Genomic DNA, 17,308 nt, shown 5'->3' on the forward strand with positions numbered 1-17,308 from the left:
GCTTCCTGCTGCTCCAACCCCTGCTGCTGCCCCATCTATTGCTCCTCCTCCCACTCCTGCTCCCCGTCCCACCACTTCCTCCCCCCATCCCACCCGCCCCACCCTCCATACCCGCTCTCCCCTGGGGACACTGAGGCCCCCACTCCTGCAGTGCTGGGAGACAGGTGGACCAGCAAGACCCCCAACCCTAAGCTTCTCCTCCCACTTCCTCCCTTTGCATCCCCCTTCTAGGTCCCTCCTCCCATGTTTACCCCTCCCCTCTCCCACCTTCTCCCCTCTCCTCTCCTACCCTCATTTCTCCCCACCCCTAGTTATGTTCAATAAACAGAGGGTTTTTTTGGCACCACATGTGGTTTTATTTTACATCAGGAAGGGGGGTTATGGTGGGGAAAGTGGAAGGATGTGAAGATGGAATAAGGCATAAGGCCCCAGTGGGGCATGCCACGGCGACTTCACTCCTCCTCCATCTGGAAGTTCTCCCGCAGGGCCTCCTGGATATCGAAAGCCCCCGATGGGTCTCCTGACTGGCAGCCATACGGGGCTGCACGTACAGGCCAGCCAAGTGGTTGGCCACTGCCATCCAGGCTGGCAGGAAAACCTCCCCCTTCCTTTCACACAAATTGTGCAGCACACAGCACGCCACCACCACGTGCGGAATATTCCTCTCGGAGAGGTCCCAAGCAAGTGAGGAGGCATCTAAATCGGGCCTTCAGCTGGCTGAAGGCACCCTCCACCATGATGCGGGCCCTGATGAGCCTGGCATTAAAGGCCTGCTGGGAGGGGTTAAGGTGTCCCATGTAGGGCTTCATGGGCCAGGGCTGTAGTGGGTAGGCCACATCCCCCACCAGGCACACAGGCATGTCCATGTCCCCAACCCTGATGTGGTGGTTGGGGAAGAAAGTCCTGGCATGCAGCCTCTAGCACACGGAGGAGTTGTGGTACACCCACGCTTCGTGTGCTTTGCCGGACCAGCCCACATTAAAGCCCGGTGGTCAGACACAGCCTTCAGGATGACCAAGAAGTATCCCTTCTGGTTTATGTACAGGGACGCCTGGTGGTCTGGGGCATGGATGGGGATGTGCATCCCGTCGATTGCCCCTTCCCCCACACACACTCAGTTGAGGAAGCCCAGGGCACCAAAGCCCTCAATGACCATGTCCATATCAGTGAGGCAGATGACTATGCAGAGAAGCACTCTGTTGATGGCCTTGACCATCTGCAGAGGGACACACAAAACTGAGAGTCACTGGGGTGTCAGGGTGGCTGACAGTGCTCCTTCCCTGCCACTGCCCTGCATCCCCTCCCCAGGAGCAATCCCCCTGCAATCCTGGCTACCACAGGCAGTCTGTAGTGCGGCTGGGACAGAACAAACCCTCCTAAGGAGGGGACTTGGACCACCTCCCCTCCTTTTCCCTGGGGCAGCCCAATCCCTCCTTGCCCTACCCCCACCCAGGCACAGTGGCCGGAGACTGCCATACCTGCATGAGCAATGCTCCGATGGTGGATCTCCCAATGCCGAACTGGTTCCCCATGGATTGGTAGCTATCCAGCATGGAGGCCACATGCTTCTGGAGGGGAATGGTGGGCCTCATGTGCATGTTCCGTCACAGCAGAGCAGGGGCGAGTCACTCACAGAGCTTGCAGAAGGTGTCCTTGTTCATTCTAAAGTTCTGGGTCCATTGTTGGTCTCCCCAGCGCTCCAGGACGATGTGGACTCCAGATGCAGCAGGCACCAGATGCAGCAGGCACGCTGGCATCCAGGCACTGCCGCTACTCCTCCTCATCCCCCAGGAGGGTCCGGAAGAGGGCCTGGGAGTCGGGCTGCAGCAGATGCTGCGAAGTACATTCCAGCAGTTCCTGCCAGGCTTGCAGCAAGACATCCAAAATAAGCACCAAAGTGCCCAAGGGCAGCTCTGGCTCCATAGTGCCGAGTGCTGTGGTGTCCCGAGTGAGGGCAACCTAATCAGACAGGGTATGTCTACACTAGAAAGTTAGTTCGAACTAACGGACGTTAGTTCGAACTAACTTTCCTATGCGCTACACTAGCGCTCCGCTAGTTCGAATTTGAATCGAACTAGCGGAGCGCTTAGTTCGAACTAGGTAAACCTCATTTTACGAGGACTAACGCCTAGTTCGAACTAGCTAGTTCGAACTAAGGGCTGTGTAGCCCTTTAGTTCGAACTAGTGGGAGGCTAGCCCTCCCCAGGTTTCCCTGGTGGCCACTCTGGCCAACACCAGGGAAACTCTATGCCCCCCTCCCGGCCCCGGACCCCTTAAAGGGGCACGGGCTGGCTACGGTGCCCGTGCCAGGTGCAAGCCTGCCAGCACCCAGCTAGCAGACCCTGCACCTGGCACGGCACAGAGCCACCCACCCGATGCCCCCCAGCCCACCCCCTCTTGCCGGGACCAGGCTGGCGGCTCCCGGGAGCTTGCCCTGGACCGCAAGAGGCGGGCACCTTCCTGGGCTAGTGCGGACATCATGGACCTCGTCCACGATCTCCGCACTAGGCACAGGAAAGTGGCCGTCTAGGGCAGGAGAGCTGCCAGCCTGGCCACCCAGGACCAGGTGTGAATGAAAATCAAGGGGGTCCACTGAGACCCCCGACACTGAGCCCTGAGCTTACAATGGCCATACTGGGTCAGACCAAAGGTCCATCTAGCCCAGTAGCCTGTCTGCCAACAGCGGCCAACCCTAGGGACCCTGGAGGGGATGGACCGAAGACAATGACCAAGCCATTTGTCTCGTGCCATCCCTCTCCAGCCTTCCACAAACTTTGGGCAGGGATACCACTCCTACCCTCTGGCTAATAGGACTCCATGGACCCAACCTCCATCACTTTATCTCACTTCCCTTTCAACTCTGTTCTAGTTCTAGCCTTCACAGCCTCCTGCAGCAAGGAGTTCCACAGGTTAACTATTTGCTTTGTCAAGAACAACAACTTTCTCTTACTAGTTTCAAGCCTGCTTCCCATTCCTTTCCTTTGGTGTCCTCTAGTCCTTCTTTATGGGAACTCAGGAAGAACTTTTCTGAATGCACCCTCTCCACCCAACCCCTGCTTTTAGAGACCTCTATCCTGTCCCCCCTCCGTCTCCTCTTTTCTAAGCTGAACAGTCCCAGTCTCTGTAGCCTCTCTTCATCTGGGACCTGTTCCCAACCCCTGATCATGTTAGTTGCCCTCCCCTCTCCCAGCCTTTCTCTTCCCCTCTCCCACCTCCTTTTCCCAGTCTCCCCCAGTTTTTTTCAATAAAGACAGAGTCAATGTTGGAAGAAACGTTATCTTTATTTTGTACATCAAGAAGAAGGGGGGCTAGGGAAGGGCAAGTGGAAGGAGGTGAGGGAGGAATGGGGTACGAGCCCCCGATGGGGAGGACTGGGCTGGCTCTGCGGGCTTCTGGGGGTGGAAGCTCTCCTGCAGCCCCCCAATTACTCCCTCTCCCCAGATGGCAGCCTGCGGCAAGTGCAGCCGGGCTGATGGCCGAGTGGTGTGATGTGCCCAGTGTGGGCACTCAGGGCACTCCATGCCAGAACTTCTTTGCAAGCGGGGCACCCCTTAGAACTGTGTGTCCGGGGTGGGGGTCGGGACCCTTTAAGCGCAGCCCTCGGCTAGCCTGAGACAGCATCTCCATGCTCTAAGTCCTCCTTTTATGCCCTGCCGGCACTGCTTCCGGCCATCATTAAGCCCTGTTCAGAGTCCACTCAATGTGGACTTACTAGTTCGAACTAGCAAAACGCTAGTTCGAACTAGTTTTTAGTTCTAGATGCGCTAGTTCGAACTAGCTTAGTTCGAATTAACTAATTCGAACTAAGTTAGTTCGAACTAGCGCTGTAGTGTAGACGTACCCACAGAGACAAAAATGCTTTGTTGTCCCTCAGCGAGGTAGGCAAGTAAGCAGGGAAAGCTGAGAACTAGCTGTCCAGGGGGGGTCCCTTTAAGCACAAGCCCCAGATAGCCTCAGGCAGCAGCCACGCGATTCAACGTCCAATCAATGTGGACGTGCTATTTTGAAATAGCAAAATGCTATTTCGAAATGCATTTTGTGCGTAGACGCATTATTTTGAAATATCTTATTTCAAATTAACTATTTCAAAATAAGATATTTTGAATAACGCTGTAGTGTAGATGTACCCCAAGGGACTGTCAAAAAGGAAGCTTGCCTAGGTTTCAAGGTAGATTGGAGTACCCATGGTTAGGCTTCTACATTGTCTCAGGAGTTTACACTTGATGTGTGGTCAGTAAAGTCCTGGAAATACAGTACTCACAACCACTTGGAGATTTCTTTACACTCTGTGTGTGTTTCTTTATACTCTGCTCTGAGTCTGGTTATTATGTTCTTGAGCCACTGAAAGGCAGTTTGACAAGCTCTTTCTCTTATCAATGGGTCTTCTTTGTGACTCTGAATAGATCCTTGAAAAACAGAGGATTCTTATCCCCCTTTGCCCCTCTTTATTTTACCCATCTTCCAATGCTTCTTTTTTTTTTCTTGCCTTGCCTTCAACTAGTCATCAGATTGCACATCCTGGTGTCCCTTGATAAACTTATGCGCTGAATTTCTACCAAAACCCTCACCTCTGCTGAGAGAGCTGCCCAGTTTCAATTTATTTGGGGATAGTCACTTCTTCTTTTTCCTCCTGACCTTCACGACCCTATTCACGCTACTGCAAGAAGGAGAAAGATTGTTTCAGATTCAGGAATGAGTTCAGCTTCATGTTTTCAAGGAGTTAGTTGTTTAATATCTCAGGTGGCAGTTCTCATCTTTTCTGACTCAGGAAGTCATACAGACAGTCCCATTTTACTATTTTGTCAGTCTCCATAACTACTATACCTTGTGTTATATAGTGCACTTCTTTATAACATTTTTAATGATTTAAAGAAATCCCTATAGTGTGTGCTGTGTAATTGTTTACCTTGACAAGCTTCTACAATTCATCTGGGATGAATAATAGTTCAGTCTGCATCTAATACCTTCTTAATAACAAACCTCAAGACAAATAAGAAAAATCTAATTGAAAAGAAGCCTTGGAAATATTTAAAAATAGTTTTCTCTCTCTTTTTTTTTTTTTTGGAAAGCTATGTTTGTAAACACTGCCTTTTGTTTTCTTTCGATCTGCTTGACAATATTAATAGCTCTTGACTATAAAATTAGCAACATCATATTCTGGCATCAAAATGAGACTACAGAAAGAAAGCATACAGTATGCCATATGAAAAAAAGGAGTGAAAAAGACTTCACTCTTGCTAGTGTTTCATGTTGTGGTTTTGTTTTGTTTGTTTTGAATTGGGTGGGGCACAGTTGCTTTTTATGAGGAGATAGAGTGTTGTTCAAACTCAGAAAACATTGACTCAGAAGTATTAGGGAAATTTCAGTGTAAAACCAAAAATAGTATTGTAATTAGTCTCGTAAGGAAAAAAACTCCTAAATCTTTCCTTTTCTGTTTTACTCTAGTTCATGTATTCTGTATTTCACCAATGAGTCTCTTTTGGTTTACCAACAGACCCATTTAGCATTTAACCTTTCTCTTTGCCTACGTCTAGACTGGCATGATTTTCCGCAAATGCTTTTAACAGAAAAGTTTTTCCATTAAAAGCATTTGCGGAAAAGAGCGTCAAGATAGGCACGGACGCTTTTCCTCAAAAGCACTTTTTGCGGAAAAGCATCCGTGCCAATCTAGACATGGTTTTGCACAAGAAAGCCCCAATTGCCATTTTTGCGATCGGGGCTTTTTTTGTGCAAAACAATACTGCATTGTCTACACTGGCCCTCTTGCACAAAAGCATTTGTGCAAGAGGGCTTTTGTCCGAACGGGAGCAGCATAGCATTTCTGCAAGTACACTGACAATCTTACATGAGATCGTCAGTGTTCTTGTGGAAATTCAAGCGGCCAGTGTAGACAGCTGGCAAGTTTTTCCACAAAAGCAGCTGCTTTTGCGGAAAAACTTGCCAGTCTAGACGCAGCCTTTGACTTTTAAGAGTCTGACATGTCCATCCATATTTCATTCATTTTAAGCCACTTTATTTGAAGTTATTTGCTGAAAACTGGTTGGCTCTTGGGGTTTTTTTTTTCACCCATAGATGCAAAACACCCACAAACTTCATTGACTGCAGCTTTAATTTTAGGTGCTCAGGACCTCTCAATTACAAGCATTGACATTTCAAATGTTCCCAAACCAGAAAGGAAAGTTCAGTTTTGAATTGTTCCTTGTTAATATAGTTTATGAGAAAGCATTATTGTATACAGGTGACCAGTGGAATTGACAGCCTCTCCAGGACACTGGGAAAAGTGTGTGTGGGAGGCCTTTCCACTCTCCAGAAGGGGCAGATACTCAAGCTGGGGCTGGTTCCATGCCATTTAAAGAATGACAACTAATGGAAGATAGATATGTAGCATGCATAACACTGAATGCTCTCATTAAAGCACAATTTTTTGTGACAACCTGTAAATATAGAACACTTGGATAATTATAATTAGTGTTAAAACCACAGTACTTGGTACTACTTAACTAAACTTCTAAGATCAACAAGTCTGCCTTATGAAATCATCAAGTATTTATTTAGGAAAATTTCAGAAAAGTCCTTGGATCACATTTTTTACAGTAAAGCTTTCATAAAGTGTGTGTGCATCCTAATTGTTTATTTACACAATATTAATATTCAGACAGAAGGATCATGGAAGCTCAGTTAATTAAATATAAATTAATGTGGTGGAATATTTAATTATCTATTCTACACCTCACAACTAATGATTATGTAAATGCCTTGCATTTATTCTTGTTCCCAGGAAATTAACTTAATGGCCTTCAACAAATGAACATTTTGTATGCATTGCAGGACACTTTATCTAAATTTTAACAGCATGGTATTAGTTTCAGATAATAACATGATTACACAATTTAAAATGTAAATGTATACAACACTTTTTTGATTTTTTTTCTTTTACACTGGGATATAAAGTACAACAAAAAACTTCTTATGGGATTAAACTCTGAAGTCCTGTGGTCTAGTTTGTGGTCAGTCCTTGTGTTTTTTCCTTTTATCCTCTCTTCAGAGGCCAACTATAGTTGAAATTCTTGTAATCTCCTACCCACAAGGACTGGACCTAGTAACTGCTATTACCATTCCCATAAGGCCTAAGTAGTACTGGCAGGAGGGATAGGGAGAAGGGGAGAAAATGGCCTAATTCACCATTCTCCCATTCCAATGGAATGGTGAGATGTATGTACACAGCCCTCTTTTGGGGTGACACTGAAGCTGCCCACAAGCTCCAGAATGCATAGTGAATCCTTGAGGTCCAGTGACTTCCAGAGCTTCTGCTAATTGTTCTTCACTACCCCTAATGCAGGGCTCTGAATTAATGCTACAATTTACTGTTAAAGACATTGCTCAATGGGCTTCAAAAAGAGACTATGTTTTCAGTAGACAAGGAGACAGAACATATATTTTAAAAAGGCAAGTGTGTTTTCAGTAGATAGTTAAATCGGTACTTCCACACAAAGTCATCCATAAAGGAAACCATTTGATAGTTACGTATAGAAAATACATCAGTACACTGCAGTATTTTCATCCTCCAATTTTTTTTGACTTTATGAATTATCAGGCAGTTTTGCATGTGTTTGACTTGGAACCAAGAATACTTTCAACTGATCTGAGGATGAGATTACTGTAATTACAGCAAGTACCATTAACTACCACTAAAGTATATACCGGATATAGATTTAATTTGCCAGGAATAAAAAAACTTTCTTGCTACAAACTGCTGTAATTAATATATACTCCATCATAGAAATTAATATAGAAAAGTTATGCTGCTCTAGAGGAGAGGAGTGGGGGTTATTTAGGTCTTATGTGTGACTCAAAATGATGACTGCTGATTACAGGGTATATACATCTGTAGGGCTAGAAATACCAATGCAGACTACCAAACAGAGCATTTTTCATCCCAGAGAAATTACTGGCTGGATGCATTGCAGTAAGAGAGGCAAAATACTAAGGGCCAGATACAAAACATATCAGAATCAATAGAAAGAATCCAGTTGAATTCAAAGGGCTTTGAATTAGTCCTTCTGTGACTGAGCTGAAAATGTAACAGAAAAATGATTCTTTTATACCTTCAAAGCATTTTACTTAGTTTGCCATAGCATCACAATGCTGAAATATCTTTGAGCATTTGGATCTAATTTCTTAGATGGTTCTGAAAAATGTGTAGTTCCTTCAGCTTGGTGCACTGCGTTACTGTACCAGACAACTTATTTCCATGCAATTATTAGTTTAAAATGTTCATAAATTTTGCCATGTTATTACTTCATATCTGTAAGATGTCAAGTATTTGCTTTATTCAGTATACAATAGGCATTTGTCATTTGCTTTATAAATCCTTTAAAGCAGACTTTATGTGCCTGAATTTCTGAAAATAATGAACTTTCCTCATTGACTAAAGTTACTGCTAAGATTATTGTGAAGTACCATCAGCCTTGCTCATCAAATGTGACTAGTAAATTGAGGTGTCTCAGTATTTGGGGGGCCCAGTATCAGTCACCAAAAACAGCAGGCTAAGTGTCAAGCATAAGTCTTGGCTTCCAGTTGCCTTGGAAAGGGGAGGGGGTTAAACTCCCACTTCATTCCTAGCCCTTCCCCCATTTCAACCCATCCCCTAATGTCCCATCCCTTCACCACCTCTTTTCACTCCCTCCCCTGAGCCCACCCTGTTCTGTCTCCTCCTGCTCCCTTCCAGCACCTCCTGCACACCGAGAACAGCTTGTTGCAGTGGCTGGGAGGCATTGGGAGGGAGAGAGAAAAGCTTATCCGTGAGGCTGCCCCCACCATGCAGGAACATTGTGAAGGGGAGAAGCATGGCTGTTGCTGGCAATAAGCACCAACTAATTTTTTTTCAGTGGCTGCTCCAGCTCTGGCTCACCCATGAAGTCAGCACCTATTGTGCCAAGCACCTATCCTCTGAAAATCTAAGACATCTCTAATGGGGCACTCAAAGTCACTAGTCGCACCTGAAAATGGGCAAAAGTCATATCCCAGAGCTGGAAGGCTTAGCAGGTTAGAAATCTCTGCTCTGTCAGCAGAGCACAAGTCAGCCTCTTGGAATGGGCTCTGATTTGGGAATGGAATTCAGTTTCAACAAGAGTGGGTATATGTCTCTGACTTGGAATGCAGGAGCTCTGTCCCAGGGAACTGGGACTCTGTGCAAGGCTGATGTTCTATGTTGGGTTCCCTACCTGAAGATTCTGCATGCTAAGTGATTCTGTGGGCCTGGAACAGTAGCTCTCAAGAGCTATCCTCACAGTGGGTGCGTCTACACAGCAACATTATTTTGAAATAACTTAGTCTGAGTCGACACAGCCGGCAGTTATTTCAAAGTAATGTCAAAATATTGTCAAGCTGGAGGACTTCTTACTCCAGCTTCTTGTAACCTTCATTGTACAAGGAGTCAGGGAAGTCAGAGGACGCGTGCTCTATTTCAAAATAATTGCTGTGTAGACCCTCCCAATTTCGAAATAAGCTATTTTGAAATAAACAACACAATTGATGTAGCTCAATTTGTGTAGCTTATTTCGAGTTAAGCCCTTCTATGTAGACTCAACAAGTGAGTCCTGAGAAGCTCATTTTTTATGTCAAATAGCTGATCCTCATAAGACAACTTGACTGGGCCAGCAGTGGAAGAACTTGATTCAGAAGTGGGCCAGTGAGCTACCTGTCAGCATGTGTCATGGTTGTATGGCCTTTGCTGTATCAAACAGGCAGATGTCCCTGATTACCATTGAATTTAGCTGGACCCATCAGTGTAGTTTTCTGTGGGTGGAAATTGTTTCAGGACTCAGAGATAGGGACGTCAACAAGCCAGACAATCCATAATCTGGAACTGTGAGACTGGCCATCTTCCTGATACTGACTGGGTTTTGCACCTTTTATTGTATGCAAATATAAAGGGTTATCCTATTTTTTCTCTTGTTCCTCCAACTAAAAGTTATTTGCAAGCGAGGAAAAACTACCTGCAAAGATGACTAAGGAATTTAGGTAGAGCTGGTAAAAATAATTTTCAAGCAACAGTTTTCTGGGGGAAAAATGCAGTTTTACTGAAATCAGAACACGTCACAGGATTTTTAGATGAGAATTTATGCAGAAAAAAATAAGATTTTTTTTACAGTCTTAATTTAAAGTGGGAGTGGGCAAACATTTTGGAGTGAGGGCCACATCTTAGTATGGAAATTGTATGGTGGGCCATGAATGCTCACAAAACTGGGGACTGGGGATGAGGCTCTGGGGTAGGGTCAGAAATAGGGAATTCGGGATGCAGGAGGAGGATCTTGGCTGGGGCTGAGAGTTGGGATGCAGAAGGGGGTGAGGGTCCAGCTGGTGGTAAGGGGTAAGGAGTTGGGGTGGAGGGGGATGCTGGGCTAGGGCCAAGGGTTCTGGAGGATAGGAGGGAGGTTGGGGATAAGACAGGGGTTTGTTGTGCAGTGGGAAGATGTGGGCTCTGGAATGGAGCTAGGGATGAGGGGTTTGTGGTGCAGGAGGATGCTCTGGGCTGGGATTGGAGTAGTTCAGAGGGCAGGAGAGGGGATTAGGGCTAGGGCTCAACCAGTTAGGGCTAGCCCTCAACCAGTTTCTCGAAGCACCAGCAGCCCTTCCAGCTCCTACATGGAGGCACAGACAGGTGATTCTGAAAGCGGCCTCATCCACAGTCACTGCCTCTGCAGCTCTCATTGACTGCCCTTCTCAGCCAATAGAAACGGCAGAGCCAGAGCTTGGGCTGGGAGCAGAGTACAGAGCCACCTGGTTGCTCCTGTTTCCAGGAGTCAAAGGGAGCCATGGAACATGCAGAGCAGGGCAAGCCCCAGATCCCACTCCCTGGCGGGAGCTCAAGACCCTGAATAAAAAGGTCTGGACTCGGTCTGCAGGCCATAGTTTGTCCACCACTTCAAGGTGCTGAGGTGGCAAAGAACCAGATACAAAGACAACAAAAAGAGACTTCTTTGTCAAACCTCAGGATCAACGTTCCCTGTAAGCTTGTGTGGCTGCTCAGGAGAGATTCCAGTGCCATCCGGCTGATTTGCAGAGTGCTCGTAGCTATGTTTGTGTTTCTCCTACTGGTGCACATTTTACACATGCGTTGGTGCACATAACAAAATTTATTCTGCAAATGGATGGAAAAGATTAGAAGGAAAATGGCTCAGGAGTTATTTACCTGGTGGGACTGAGTGAACCAGAACTCAAATTCTTTCAGGTAATGGACTCTCCTATGCCACTAAAGAAACAATGAGCAAGCAAAGAAGATTAACATGATTTGAGATCAAGTGCATTATAATCACATACACAAGGTAAGTGAGGAAAGATTTCAAGCTACACAGAGCTCTTTTGGTCTGGGGAAAAAACTAGTCAAGCAGAATGTCTAAGCTAACTACAAGTTGGGACAGATCATTAATCTGAAATGGTTGGAGGAGAGGTGGTTATTTGAAATGAAATGGACAGTCAGGGGGTTAGATTGTTGTACACAAAAGGTTTGAATTGAATAATTGATGGTATCAGGCAGCGTGGTTTGTTACAAATTGTTCTAATGAGCCATAAAACCAGGATCCCCGATAAATTCATGTCTTGTGGTGTCTAGCAGAGTTATGAATTTAAATTCTTAGGCTTGTCTTTTAAAGGTGTTGTTCAGGTTTCCCTTGAGGACAAGATCTGAAAGATCAGACATGGAGTCACTGCTTTGTGAATGGGGTTTGCCCATGGGTGACATGTTGTTTTTGTCTTTTCTCATTTTTCTATGTGTATTCTTTTGAGAGGATAGTGGTTGCCAGGTTTCATTCATGTAGCTGTTCTTGGGGCATTTGATGCACTGCATGAGGTACACTGCCTGTTGTGATAGGTGTGTATAGGACCCATGAATCATGAAAGATGAATTGTGAGGTATTGATCATTGTGGCAATAGAGTGAAGGGTGCAGATTCTGCAACTGTTCTGACAGGGTCTTGTTCCGCTTTGAGTTGATGTGCCCTGGTCTGTGGGGAGCTTGCAGGTCGGGGGTTATTTAAAGGCCGGAAGAGGTGGGTTGAAAAAGATTTCTTTCAGGACATGGTGCCCATTACCTATGGGCTCCAGGTACACTGTAGCCTTTTTCTGGAAAAGCTTATGTAAATGAAGAGTGGTGTGGAATATCACCATGCTTCATTTGCATAATTAATTAGCAGCTGCTTTTGTGCAAAGGCCTCCTCTTGTGCAAAAGCAATTCTTCCTGAAAAAGTAAGGAAGAATGGGTCTTGCACAAGAGGGAGTTTTTGTGCAAAAAGGAGCAGATATTCCACGCCGTGCTTCATTTGCATAAGCTTTTCCAAAAGAAGGCTACAGTGTAGCCATAGCCTTGGATTGAGGTTGAATTGGAAATAGAGACAGAGTTGTTGAATGTGTCTCTGGCTAAGGATAAAGGTGGTAATAGTCAAGAGTGATGTTATGGTAGGGGTCTGCTACAGATCACAAATCCAGGAACAAGAGGTGAATCAGACTTTTTAAAAAATAACTAACAAAATAATCCAAAGCACAGGACTTGGTGGTGATCGGGGACTTCAACTATCCAGACATCCGTTGGGAAAATAACACAGCAGGGCACAGATTATCCAATAAATTATCACAATATATTGGAGACATTTTTTTTTAATTTCAGAAAGTAGCGAAAGCTACTATGAGAGAGGCTGTTCTAGATTTGATTATTATAAATAGGGAGGAACTGGTAAAGAATTTAAAAGTGGAGGGCAGTTTGTTCGAAATGGTAGAAGCTGAGGTTATGGTTTATGAGTAGTGGGGCTGCAATGAGCCTAATTTTTTCTCGCTTTATTCTTCAGCTGATTATATTTGCAGATGGCTAGGTACACAAGGGCACCTACATGTGTATCACTACATAAACCAGTTCATTTTTGACCCTGCAAGCCGCATCGTAACTAATACAGCTGAATAGCTTCATTCCATTCTGTAGTCACTGTGAGGTGGCAGAAGTGCACTGGTGAGGAGGCCACTGTGTTTGTCTCTGGCGGAGTCTCCTCAGGGCAGCTTTGGCAGTTCAAGCTCAGTTTGGGTCATTAAAGATGGCTGACACTGATTAAAGAAAGGCATCCTATTTTGACAGCAGCAGGCTGTGGCCTACCAGCAGTGGGAAGACCCAGTCTCACCCATAGTCCCATCAAGAGGCTGATTACCATGGTCACCTTTGCTTGATCAGAGGGATAGTTGTGGGGACACATCAGAAGCTGGTGGTTCCCATGAAGCATTCTGCCAAGGGTATCCCTTCTTTTGTGCAAAGAGCTGTAGGCAGTGTTCACAGCACCTTATTCTCAGCAGGCATTGCTTCTTCCTCCTGTTGCTGATTGTCTTAAATCAGCTGTGCAACTTGGACTTTCAGTGCTTGATTACTTGCCTGATGGCAGAGGTCCCATGTGGGTGAGTCTGTTGCTTTGGTGCTTCTGGGCCCATTCTTCTGGCACCAGGCTCAACCCTGTGGGGCACTTTAGATTGAACCAGCTCTCAGGGACAGCTGCCATGTCCAGACCTAGTAGATCAGCGATGGACAGATGAGTACAGAGTGGTTTCATGAGTGTCAGTGGGATGCTTTCCAGTGGTGGTCAACCTGCAGGCCATGGCCCACTGGGATTCTACTTGCAGCCCCTGCACCCTCTGTCTGCCCCTCTCCTCCATATGTTTCTCATGCACTGGAGTCCTGCATTTCCTACGCCTCTCCCTCTCTCCCAGCACTTTCAGAGCACCATGAATCAACTGATTCTTGCTCCATTCTTGTTCATCCTCCTTCCCAGAGCTTGACCTTCTGATTTGCAGAGCACTCAAGCTCTCAGAGGGAGTGGGGGAGGGGCAGAGATGAAGTGCTAATCAGCAGATCCAAGGCACTATGAAAGTGCTGGCAGGGAGGGGAAGAAGTAGGACGTGGTCTGGGGACTCAGTGTATGAGGGGAGCATGAGGAAGGGGAGAGGACTGAGGTGCGTGGACCGCAGGTGGAACCCCAGTGCACTGCATGCAGCCCATGGGCTGCAGGTTGCCCACCCCTATAGCAGGTGGAGCCAAAGTCTATAATCATGCAACAAGAGTCAAGAGTCTGCTGGGTCAGGATCCCTGGAGGTCAGAAGCAGGAGACAAACTGGAAATCAACCATAAATCAGGTGCCAGGAATCAGGCTGGGTTGTGATGCCAGGAAATCAAGCCAGAAGTTGATGCCAGGAAATCAAGCCAATGGAGCAGGAAGCATAAGAAACCGGTCTAAAGCAGGCTGAAGCCCAGTTGTTTGTACAGCTTCCTGTTCCTACTACTGGTTGAAGTAGGGCGAGAGAGCTAATCGCTGTTTTGGGATGTCACCAGTCAAACTAAGGATGAGCCTCAAGGGATCCCAGGTAAGCACTTGTTAGCTGAATGCCAGGTGGAGGTTTGGAGTGTGGCCATTCTCATGAATATGATGGGTTCTGACTGAAAATGCATCTGTCAGGACAGTTTCATGGGGAGGGAGTTGTTGATGTTGTGGTAATAAGCTATGAAGGAGTTTAGACCTGTCCAGAGGCTAACAATATCAGTAGTGTAGGCACATTGTGGTTTCCTGATGCTTTTTTCCCCCAGAAATTCTTTTTCAAGGTAGCCCACAAAGAGGCTGGTATATTGCAGAGTCATCCTGTTACCCATGGCTGCTCCCCTGGTTGGGAATGAAATGGATGAGTTTGGCAATTTGTTTTAGGTGGATTTTTAAGTGATGTCCATAATCTCAATTGCTTTTGAGGAAGACAGCAGCTCCCTCATAGTAAGTGATATTGCTGCATCCCCAGTGCAAGGATGGTGTTCTGGGGGAAGATGGTAATGCTATGCAGTATAGCAACATGGTATGCTTCTATGAGTGGAAATAAACTATATGTTACCTACAGGTTAACCATGTGTTAACCTGGGCAGATAAAGTTCAAATTTGCCATGTTTCTTAAACCATGTTTATAAAATACTTTGAGAGGCAGGGCATAAAACTCCTCCATTATGCAGTATACACAGGCCTAAATATTGCCATTTATATTTTTAAACCCGGTAAGTGATTTTTCCAGTTTTGTTCAGGAGCTAAGAATGTGCTAGATCTGTTTGCTATGTCCTGCTGTCATTTGGATCACATTGGTGGACTAGATGTAAAACTGATTTTTACTGTCATTAGCAGAACAGGTGGGAGGGCGTCACCTGGCTCATTCCTTTGCACTTTGTGTGACTCAGCATTTACACGGATGGCTTTCCCCTGCATGGTGGTAGCTTATGAAACCCACTGAGAAAATCACCTAGGTGATGTTTGATGAAAGAAAAGGATAGAGCAGCTTGAAAGTGAATCCTTGGTTCAGGTAATGTCAAAAAGGTGAAGTATTTTTGCAACAGGGAAGCACGGATTGGGGAAAAGGAAGATTTTTTGTTTTCTTTCCACTTTGAACTGATACTCTTCATCTTAAAAAAACAACACCACACAATGGCTGTATTTAGAAAAAAGGAACTTAACTGGAGAGGAAGCTGGGGTACCAAGGGACTGTATTGGTTGAAGCAATACTTTTTAATTTAATATTAATTAATGTAATATTAATGAATTAAAAACATAAACAATGGCTTATATGTAGGATTATTTTGGATTAAAGAAAATTGTATCAGCACTACATTTGTAGAGTCACGTTTTTTCATAGTCCCCGTAATCTGGTTTAAGTCAATAAACTGTTATTGCTAATACAAATCCTTAGTTCTTCTGTACTGTAGTATTTTCCATCTTCAATGCACTTTACATTAGAGCTAGGCTCTGAAAATATTATATGATATGGTCCCCTAATGTTGGGGGATATTAATAATTAATAATTGCATGGAAATAAGTTGCCTGGTATGGTAGTGCAGTGCACAAAGCTGCAGAATTTGCATATCTTCTTTCAAAAATAAAAGGTTTCTAGACGTGCCCCTGTATGTGGAGGGCCAGTGCTCTGAGAAGCCATCTACCATTCTTTCTTTCTCAGGTATTTGGCTGGCTAGTTCTTTCTAACATGCTCGTGTTCTGTTGGGGTGGGAAAGAATTTTCTCTCAGGTCATATTGACTGTGACTTTGGAGTGGGGTTGTCTCTTTGCAGCATGTAAGTATGACTCAGGTCTAACTCACTAATGGCCCAAGATTATATGGGCACACCCCCTTTACACATTTCCCTGTCATTGCATGGGTCTTAGGCACTGTTGCACCTGAGTCCTTCCCATTCTTTTCCTATAGTACATAATAGTCTAATCCCCAATGCGCTGTAACGCTTTGGTCTAATTTCCATTGTTGCGTGTCATGTGTTGGGAGGAGGGGTGGTCCATGATATATAGGTTCCTTCTGTCCTTAGTCTCTATGGGTATGTCTACACTGCAAAGTCAATTCGAAATAACAGCTGTGTGACGGGGCGGCGGGGATCATGAGTCCCAACCCCGCGCCCCGCACTTGTGCGCCGTGGGGAACTGCCGCCGAAGAGCCGGAGTGGCTCTGCCGCACTTGCTCGGCCGCTGGCGCAGGCGCTTCCCCAGCGCCCAAGCCCCGGGAGCTGCCGGCGGCCCAGGGCGCATGCGCCGACGTCCCAGGCCAGAGGCGCTGGTCGGTATGGAGCCCGGGGAGAGAGACGGCGGCCTGCCTGGGTGGGGAGGTGGCCGGTGCAGAGAGCGGAGGACGTGACGGTACCGGTCAGTGCTCCAGGACCGACAGCGGAGGAACGTCGCAGCCAGCGAGGGTGAGTCTCACCCAGCGCACCACCGGACCAAGCACGGCAGGACCGAAGGGGTCGGAGGAAGTAGCCCAGGACGGGGTCAGAAATCCCCGGGAACCGGTGAGTTGCGGCCGTAGCCCCCCCGGTCGGGCGGTGAGTTTAGGACGCCCACCCTTAGGGTCCTGGGCTGGGACCTGGAGAGGGGATGGGCCCAGGTCCCCCTCCACCCCGATAGGTAACCTAGAGACTAAGTGTGACAGCTGAATGTGACTAATCGCCCCGATCCCGCGGGGTGGGACGTTACAAGCTGTTATTTTGAATTCACTTTAATAGCGTCTATACATGCAAACTGCTATTTCGAAATTAATTCAAAATAGTGGAGCGCTTAATTTGAATTTAGTAAACCTCATTCTTTGAGGAGTAATGCCAAATTTGAAATAGCTATTTTGAAATAAGTGCTGTGTAGACATTTAATTCGAAATAGGGGGCCTCCAGCCCTTCCCAGGGAGCCCTGGTAGCCACTCTGGGCACAACTAGGAAAACTTACTCTCTTCTCCCCCAGCCCTGGAGCCATTAAAGGTGTA

The sequence above is a fragment of the Pelodiscus sinensis genome, chromosome 12, assembly GCF_052426305.1.
Source record: "Pelodiscus sinensis isolate ZL-2025 chromosome 12, ASM5242630v1, whole genome shotgun sequence".
NCBI classification, from domain to species: domain Eukaryota; kingdom Metazoa; phylum Chordata; order Testudines; family Trionychidae; genus Pelodiscus; species Pelodiscus sinensis.